Source organism: Cygnus olor, chromosome 5, assembly GCF_009769625.2.
Source record: "Cygnus olor isolate bCygOlo1 chromosome 5, bCygOlo1.pri.v2, whole genome shotgun sequence".
Taxonomy (NCBI): Eukaryota; Metazoa; Chordata; class Aves; order Anseriformes; family Anatidae; genus Cygnus; species Cygnus olor.
In genome coordinates this window covers 5,656,085-5,666,040 of record NC_049173.1, presented here as the reverse complement: position 1 = coordinate 5,666,040, position 9,956 = coordinate 5,656,085, and the positions used below count along the sequence as shown (strand labels likewise).

Here is a 9,956-nt window from a genome sequence, read left to right as displayed (position 1 = left end):
CAGGGGGCAGCTCCTGGAGCACCAATTGGCAGCAACAGTTCTTTAAAAAAGCACCCTTGAAGCTGCATCTGGAGCTGGCCACATTTTCCTACAGGCAAATTGTGCACTGGGAGGAACTGTGAAAAAATTTCCGCGTGGAGTCTATGAATGTAATCCCCTAGGTGAAACTCCATCCCACTTGTAACCCAACTCAGCAAATGTTAATGCCCTGTCCGTGCATTCACATTCTCATTTTCCCGAGACAATGGCCTTCTTTCCCCTGGTAAATACAGAAAGTAAGCATTTCCTCAAAGGAAGTTCATTTGGATTTTTAGACAACCTCCCCCCCCCCCAAAAAAAAAAAAAAGGAAGAGTGGGAAACAAAAACCATTTTGGTAATCTGGGAAAGTATTATCAGACACGACCTCTTCTGCTGAAGTGAAACACTTTCCCTAGGCCACTGAGAAGCTAAGGACCAAAGTGTTTCTTTAACATTATTTTAACTATAAAGGAAGAAAATTAGGTGGCCTTCCAATTCATTTTAGCAGCACACATATGAAGACTTTTACCAGCACACATACTAAAGACTCCACACATTGAAGACTTGACTTTATTTTAAAAGAATGATTCATGCATTTAGCTTTTGGTTCATTTCTGTATTAGTTTTGGAGCCATAAATCTCACTTTGGAGGTGTAGAATGATTAATTTCTCAACATCATTTTTGCTTTGAAGTGTCCATCAGCTGTTAATAAAACAAGCCCTGTTACATTCTCTTCAAAGTCACAAAACAAACACATGCAGATGTTTTGGGCCAAGGAGGGAGCTGAAGATCTGTCTGTCAGTGAGTATTTAGCCAAAATGAAGAGGGTGCTCCGATCTTGACACCTTGGAGAAGAGTGGTGTGTTTGTTCAGCCAAAACCTCTGTGCACGGAGGCAACGGGAGAGTTGGGACTGGGTCTCCGGAGCTCCTGATTTAGAGGGTGGAGTCTAGGGAATGAATATTGCATTTTGTTAGAAAACCACTAGTGTTTCTACAGCACAGATTTAATAAAGATAATTTATGTCTGACTGAAAGTTAAATACCTCACAACCCTGCACTTGGTGTTTAGTGGAATATACTGTATAGTCTGTGTCCAACCTACAGCTGAATTAACAATGAGTCCACAAAGACTCGTGCCTCTGAGACATGGAGAAACATGAGGCAATCAGAGGAGCAAATTCCCGGCTGGTGTAGCTTGGCAGCCACCCTGTGAAGCCAGCCGAGGTGTACCAGATTAGGCTAGCCAGGAATTAGATTGAGGTGTTTGGGGGTTAGCTTTTTTATAAAGGGATTTGCAGACACGTCCCTACACCTGAGTAATCCCCACTTGCTCTGTCACCTCCATGGGTCTGCCAACTGACAGTACAAGTGAGAGCCCTTCCCTAGCCTTTGCATTCAGCAAACCCTAAATTTAAGTGTGCCAGATTTACACTGGTATGAACAATGACGACAGAGGGCAGGCAAGCTCAACGAGCTGCTAAGGCAGTACAGCTTAGGTTTCAGCTTTCTGCCTTTGTATCTCTGGAGCCTTCCAGTCAAAGCTTGGCTCGTATGTGGGGCAGACTGATTTTCACCAGCTAAATGCTAACAGCACAGGGTGCCCAAAAGGCCTTTTGTCTCACCTGGTGTCTCAGCATGGACATGAGACTAACTAAACACACGGCAGCTCTCTCATTTGTGGTAGTGGGAGCTTGGAACAGAGCAGTGCCAGCAGAAGCAACTGCAAATGGCAGCAGATGCTGAGCCCCACTGCCAAAATTAACCTAAGTGCCTGTGAGAAGTGACTGTATGAGATCCACGCACCCACCCTGCTGTTTTGATTTGCCCACTAGGTCCTCTCCTTAGCCTCAACACGTCCAGCTGAGGGTCACATAGGAGATGGGTCCTAACCTAGGTGATCCAAGAAGCCCCACAGCTGAGCGAACCAGAGACCCTCACCCAGTTCTTACACTCAGGCACCACTGAACAGCTCTGGAATCACTCAGCAGAGAGCAACCCTCTGTATCAGCCACTGCAATTATTCAGACGCATCAGAGCAATAGCAGCTTGCACCGTGTGCTGCAGGACCAGCTCAGACCTGTAGCTGGGGAGGTGGTAGAGATGACAGGGACATTATTTATTAGGGACAGAGCCAAAAAAAACATCCTCCAGGCCCAAGTGTTTAGTTTGTTCCACTGCTAAAGAGAAGACACCACTAATGACAGGATGAGCAACTCCACAAAATACATACTATGGAGCTAAAGGCCCTCATTACAGAGAAAGCCAAATCCCCCGTTGCAGAGCAGGGCCTGAATACACATTACCTGTGCTGCTGCAGGTCCAGCATTCTTTCCCCAGGGAGTCTCTAGGATGCTTCAGCCTCCTGCCTGTCTGCCAGGGAGGACACAGGTTAATTCCTCCCCTGCCTTCACAGAGCTCCGAGCCAGGCAAGGAAGCACGGCGTGCAAGGAAGAGGCCATCAGAAATGTGCAACACCTTCTCGTGGCCATAAATCTCAGAAATTACAACCATTTATTATTGTTTTGACAGTAACTTGGATTTGACTTTTCCTCTCCCAGTCTCTGCCTAGATCAGTCTCAAAAAGGTGCCTCTTCCCATCTCTTTCCTCTGTTTTGGTGTGTGATTTTGAGGGTTCTTATGGGTAACACCCATTCTCTCTCCTCAGACTTGTGCTCAGGGGCTGGGAGAGCAGCTGAACCCCACAGCTTCACCCTGAAAGCAGGCAGGGTGGTGCAATAGGGTAACCGAGCTGTGGCATACTGCCCATGGGTTAGCTGCCAGCACCAATGCCAAGGACATGTCTGGTCCCACCTGGAAGACTCATCTGTATGGCTGCAGTCAACTCACAGCTGCCAGCATCTGGGCTATATCCTGCCCCAAGTTCATCCTGCCAACAATTCGGAAGGCTGCAATGGGGCGGCAGGGTGGAAATCAAAAGGGACTTCAGACATTCAAGTCCCCTTCATGCCAGGGCTGTCCCTGTCTTCCGCTGCTCCCACGGCCAGCTTGTTGAAGCCTTGACCTGCATAAACAATATTGAAATAATATTGTAATAATTTCAATAATGCATATTAATATATAATATTGCTATTGTAACAATCCTATTGCAAAATAAACAACATCTAAACAATGCAGAGTCATAACACTTGCACAGCAGCTTCCATTAATTGTTACAAAGAACATGCATGATTCCAGGAAGCATGGTGTTTGGGAATAGCAAGTTTTCCACCATTCCCTACCAGTGTTTTGTGTACATGTTGTTTTAATCTGCTTGGCAAACACAGGCTGTGATTGATGTGGCTAGGAGAGCTCTATGTGATTTTATCCATTCAATCGCTCACCCTGTTTTTAGATCTGTGTTTTCTGTGATCTGCCTTGAGCTGGCCAAACATCTCTTGCAGCTTTTAACTCTTAGCTCAGAGCAGGCGATGCATGTGAATAGGTACTACAGGGATCACAGCATTTTCTGGAGAAAGGCCTAGCTCTGGCAAAAATAAACCCACTCACCACTCCCTAGCATGAGACTTTCCCACTATCTCTGACACCCACCAAAGCCTATTCTCCCATCCGGAGAGCAAGGGTAGGTAGAAATCAAGATGAAGAGAGCGCATGGAAAAGGAGCTTCCTAAATTCTAGCATCAGTGAAGTTCCTACTAAGGGCTTTATGAAATGACTCTACAAAACCTGCTCCCTATCATGTGTCTAGCTCTCACCCAGAGTTTGCCAAACTCACTGTGAAAGCTTCAGTGTCATCAGCCATTGGTTTCAATAGTATCCTGCACAAATATGAGGACACATTCACCTTTGGGGTGATGCTTTGGCCAGAACTTAATCCTGTGGGGATGGCTAGTGCCCACAGGCTGCAGATACTGTGGACAGCTCAGTCTATCACAGTGAGGAGCATTTCCATATCCTGCTTTGCACAGAGAGAGCTTTGGGCCACAGTGGCTACATTCAGGCCAGGATTCATCTCTGCCACTTAGCCAAACTCTGGAGGCATTGATCTGGTTCAAGTTTGTCCTCGGGACTTGCCATTCATGCCTCCAGGGTCATTGACTGAGGGATGACCCAAAGTCCTTGGTAGCACATATGTATGCTCTACTCCTTCCCTGTGCTGGGGCAGTCAGGTCTTTCTTGTCACAAGCATGTTTCACTCTGCCCTGCCCTTTGCAATGGATTAATGGATTAACCCCTAATCTTTGCAGTGACCTAACTTGTAGCCTGATTGATGGCTCTACTCGTTTTCTTGCATTTTGCATCAGCAACACAAGAGAAGGGGTAACCATACAAAGGAAACAGCTGCTGGAGAGAAGGAAAGAAACTCAAGACAGTTGTTTATGGGTAATTACTGTCCTTTGTCCCACAGTAGGTGTGATTTGGGGTAGCACATATTCAAACATTTGGAAATGGCTGTTTCTCCCTCCTCTCCACTACCATGGGCTCATGTTTTTTAACAAGGCCAGGGACCAAGTACAGGCCATGGAAGACTGATGCTTTGAAAGGGGCATGAGCATCTTTAGCCATTCACTTGTTAGACTGCTTCAGGACCACAGTGGAATACACAAATCTCTGGCTCCAGCTAGAGGCTAGTTCACTGCAAGGCTTCTAACCTGAAAGCAGCATATGGCACAGTATTGAAGTGCATGACAATACATATACTGAAGAAAAAGGGAACGACAAGAGCAGAGACCACAGAGATTTTCACATGCTGTCTGTCCCAGAGAGCGGGATTTTCCTCCTTGTCTATCAAGCAACGAGATGGGCTGCTGTTCCCTTCCCTCCATCAGTGTTATCAAGTCAATGAGCCTTGTAATGTATTAACCCTACTTGACGTTGTGAAACAAGATCTGTGTTTGACTGAACTATTGCCCCGGCAAATTCTGTGCAAATTGAGTGCAAATTCTGGCTGCTCAGTTAAAGGTAAAGCCCTACAAATACAGGGCCAGTCTTCCCCAGCTGGGCAGGAAAGGAATCAGGTGGGACATGATTCCTGGGCTACACTTCTGGTATTGCTCAAGCATCTCTGCGTGGGGTGAGCTGGGTGCCCTAGCAGAGACCAGCATTGTTATGGAGGGCTGATGGCCAGCCACTTCATCCCTGTTTCTGCCCTCTGGTGGGCAAGGCAGTGTTACGAGACGAGAGATCCAGATGGCAGACCCAGAGGAAGAATGAGTTGTCCACGCCAATGCTGAGAGATGAGTCAGCTCCTTGAGCACAATGAAAATTATTTGAAATTTTTGGAGGGCTGGGACCTCAGGAGTGTGCCTTGCCCCAGTCAGTGTGATGCAAGCACCCTGTGACAAGTACAGGTGGCTAAGGCCAGCAAAGTAGGAAAGACGTGAAAATGTCCCCTACCTACCAGGGGAAACTGTTGCTTTCCTTTATATTCATCAACATCCCTCACCCAAAATACCAAGAAAAATTTATATCAACTGTGAAAGCCAGCAGGAGATGACCGGGATTGTCCCTCTTACAACTGGATCACAGGCAGGGTTTGCAGCAGAGTTTGTGGGATCTGATGCCACGTGGCTGGATTTTCCTGAGACACCCTCTGCGGGTTATATGTCTGGCCACTTGGCAGCACAGTGGTCTCTTCCTTCCACACCTGAACCCACATGAAGTGTACCTGTAAAGCCCTTGTGTTCAAACAAGATTTCTTATCTGGAGGAGTTACCAGTGTAGTTTTCCTTTTCAGGGACAGAAAGTAATTTCAGAGTTAAAGTAGAGGTGAATTAAGTGTGCCTTGGCATACACCGTGGAGGGGAGGGATGTCCTGGCCTATGATGATTATGGGTTTCTGCCATAAACAGAGGGGAAATGAAACACCACATAAATAGAATGCTTCTAAATATTGCCAAATTGGTTATGAGATAAATATCTGGGCAGAGATAGGCAGACAGCCTCCATATGCTTGTTCTAGATAATCTAGGTGATACATCTCATTCTAAACACAACCCAAACAAAAGATACAGCTGAAAATCCTAAGAATTTATGAAGGATGAATATGATATCATGAGATGACCAAATGCTCCTTGAAAAGTACAGTCCTATCAGAGAGAAGAAAAAAAAAGAAAAAAAAAGCCAGTAAAGTCAGCCTTGACTTACCAAATGCACAGGAAGACGTCTGAGTCACCTTGCTGCACCCAAACTTCTCCTCAGGCAAAGTCTCATTTCCTAAGAGGAAGTGGTTGAGGTATTTCTCCTCCATACAACAGCACAGGTACTGCAGGATATCATCCAGTCTCCTGTACTAGCTAGACAGTGGTAGGAGGTACATGACAGGATTCTTGAAGGCATATGCAGAAATACCCGTGAGCACCAGGATATGGGTGAAGAGTTGCAGACATCTGACGGAGAAGCTGTCATGTCAGGGATGCCTGACCACGTGCCTGAAGAACTTCATCTCTGCCACACTGCAGCTCTGTGGCCAGCTCGTGCTGGGGGTAAAGCTGGCCTCTGCCTTCTGGCTGCTCAGGAAGATGTTTGAGTCACCTTGCTGCAGCCCAAACCACCTAAATGAGGATGGTTCTATTGAAGGCATCCGTCAGCTGGAGCTCATCCTCAGAGTAGTGGAGGAAGTACAGCACCTATCCCACAAGCTGCTCTGCAGTTCCACAAGAAGATCCTTGTGGGCATCTTTCCTGCAGTGTCCAGCTCCAGGTGGAAGGACTGGCCAGCAGGAGGCTTCAAGGACACAAGCAGGTGGTGGGCAGCATCATCCTCGAGGGGTCTCCAGCCTTGAAAACCGTTGCCCACCCTGATAGCTGGCTGCAGCAGCAGAAAGAAAGTAATCAACAAGAGCAATCAGAAGACACACAGGAGTTCTCCCACCAGGTCCTCTATGAAGCATGTCCAAGTCACGGCCCTGGTGGACACTGACGAGAAATGGCCAGGTTGCCTGGAACCCCTTGGAGTGTAAGCCAACTGCTGTACTGAACGTGCTTTGAAGCGGATTACTGGCAAAGCCTAAATTCATGGTGCTAATTGTTGGGGTGCAGAGGGCTGTGCAAACTGCATTATTGTCTTCATGAATCTGGCCAGTGCCAGTTCTTGTCTCTTATCCAGACCTCCAGCTCTTTCAGTTGCTTGGTTAACACAGACTGATCTTGAAAAGTCCGTGGCAAGAGCTGAGGCACCGCCATTCAGGGCCAGGCAGCGACACTGGGGGATGCCAGTGGTGGAGAGGGGCTGGGGGAGCAGCCCTGACAGGGGGAGTAGCAGTCCCAACAGGGGGACGGGGGGAGCAACAGCCCCAACAGCCCTGAGTGGTGCGGGAAAGTTCCTGACAGGCCCCAACGGCTCTGAAGGGAGCAGGAACGTTCCTGACAGGCCCCAGTGGCTCAAGGAGGACACTCACAGACAAAGTGTTTGTTCAAGCAAGACTTTTATTGGAATCTTTGCAGAGGCCAAAGCTCCCAATGAAATGGACAGTCCAAGAACCAAGCCCAGTTGGTATCAGGAGTCTCTGCGTCAAGCGTCCATGAAGCAGCCTCTGGAGCTGCATGAGGTCCGGCTCCCCACAGAGTGCTAGCAGTTCATCGTCTGCCAGCAGCAGAGCGCTCTCGCTGTGCGCGAAGGTCTCTTTCATGTCCATAGATCAGCAGTCTTTTGAGCCGATCTCGCACCACCTCGAACTTCTGCAGTGCCTCAGCTTTGGCATATGGGTTCCGCTTCAGGTGATGGAAGAGGTTGACTGGGCCAGAAAATTGGAAGGCTGGTGGCAGGACAATCACATCTCATTGTCAAAGAAGAAGTGGTTGAGGCATTTCTCTTCCACACAGCAGCGCAGGTACCGAATGATATCATCCAGCCGAAGCAGAAAATCCGTCTCGTGCCACACTTCCAAGGGGATGGTGGCAGCAAGTGTCCCTGGCAGCAGGGACTGTGGCCAGCGCCAGTGGCAACAGCCGCGAGCCCTGCCCTGAGCAGCTGGGCCCTCGCTGCAGGCTTTGCAAGCCCTCGGGCAGCCAGCTTTTGTGCCCCAGCCCTGGCCTGCCCAGCCTTTCCCCTGCTGCTGCACTCACTGCACCGATGGCTCAGGCCAGACTGCTGCAGCGGCTCTGAGTGGAGCAGGGACATTCCTGACAGGCACCAAGGGCCCCGAGGTGGACAGGGATGTTCCTAACAGGCCCCAGTGGCCCTGAGGGGGGCCGGGACAGTCCTGACAGACCACAGAGGCCACAGCAGCCCTGAGGGAAGCAGCAGTGTACTTGATAGGAGATACGGCTGCTTTGCTGGGGGTTGCGAGGGCCCAGGTAATGCTCCAGCACATGGCAAAATGTGGTGTGATTATAGCCATTTTGCAGCAAAACAAGCATTTGTGAAAGAAAGTATGGGTACGGAAGGCAAAATGCTGGTATAGAAGATGCAGGGAGAGCATCTGATTTCAGTTTTCACTTATGATTTCCAGTATCCTAGAGTACTTGATGGGGACACTGTTTCATTTGCATGTTATGGAAGAACTGCCTGTGTTCTGCAGACCCAAAACAGCTGACCCAAACTGGCCAAAGGGGTATTTCATACCATCTGATATCATGCTGAACAATTTATATGGGGGGGCTGGCTGGGGTGGGGGGACCAGCTGCTCAGGGATAGGCTGGGCATCGGTCAGCAGGTGGTGAGCAATTGCTTTGTGCATCACTTGTTTCGTACACATTATTATTAGTAGTACTATTATCATTACTATTATTATTTGCATTTATTTTCTGTCCTAATAAACTGTCTCTATCTCAACCCACAGGCTTCATTTTCCTAACTCTCTCCCCCATCCCAGAGAGGGAGTGTGAGCGAACGGCTCTGTGGTGCTGGGTTGCTGTCTGGGTTAAACCACAACAGTCCTTTTGGCGCCCAACATGGGGCCCGAAGGGTTGAGATAAAGACAGATCTGACCAGAGTGTGTTAAAAGAAAATTCTTACAAGCGTTACATCAGTTTAATAGTTGCTAACCATAATGCTGAGTTTTGAGATCTCAAGTCTGCTGTGCCTGTTTTCTGAACTGAGTTATATAGCACATTCCTTAGTGTGTTACCTGTCGTGTTGCTTACCATTTCCGGGGGTTGGTATAGGGTTATTATTATGCTGTACTGTGTAACACTGGCTTATGATATGATAAAATCACTGGCCATGAGACTAATCTGGTATTTGTACTCAGCATTGCCGTCAACTCCATACTTTGGGAACCCTACCTCAGAAACTATTAATAATTACACTTTTCACACTTTTCCTACAGGAAGACTATCTATGGAGGGGTTAGGGGAAGATGTTTTTTCCCATTTGTTCACTCTCCCTTTCTCCTCTACCCCTTTCTTCTCCTCCAGGTGAGTTATGGTAGCTTTCCAAAAGTTCGAACATCCTTGGGATGTTCAGACCAGCATGTTCTTATTGTTATGTCTCCTCAATGCGCTTCAGGTTTTCTTTAAGGTTAAACAAATACTTAAGAGTGTCATCCAGAGATCTGTCCTGAGGCAGGATAGTTATGAGTGGTAGGGAGAGTGGGAAAATATGGGCAGGCATCTAGAGCAGTGGGCACCTCCAGTGCGTTGGAAATTCACCTCTGAACAATTGCAAAATCCTAACAAACTTGTAGAGTGCTTGAAAAAGGTGTGTTGTCACCCTGGCAATACCAGAGATACACAAATCACTGCAACGTGCTGGGGCTTGGCCTATACTAACCGAGCTGCATTCGATGTCAATATAACCCCAGTGGCAGACCCTGCGGCCACTTCAACCCCTGAGACAGGCCCAGAGGCCACTCCAAGCCTTACAACGGGCCCCAACGCTGGGCCAAGGAAACAAACTGTACCAGTGTCAGTTGTACCCATAACCAAGATGAAAAAATGGTTTAGAGAGTCAGATCATTTAGAACACAGAGAAACTCCTAATAAGACTAGGTATGGAGAAGACGAGGCCGGGTTATCAGAGGAACAGGAGGACAA

General features: G+C 48.0%; 1 long non-coding RNA gene across 1 annotated transcript; it reads right to left on the bottom strand.

Annotated features, from left to right (window-relative positions):
- Positions 1 to 577: 577 nt before the first annotated feature.
- On the bottom strand, positions 578 to 8,570 carry LOC121071105. Its single transcript, XR_005820386.1, has 4 exons — positions 6,127 to 8,570; positions 2,325 to 3,043; positions 1,960 to 2,104; positions 578 to 968 (listed from the first exon to the last, which is right to left on the bottom strand). It is a non-coding gene; the product is annotated as an uncharacterized LOC121071105 (long non-coding RNA).
- Positions 8,571 to 9,956: the final 1,386 nt, after the last annotated feature.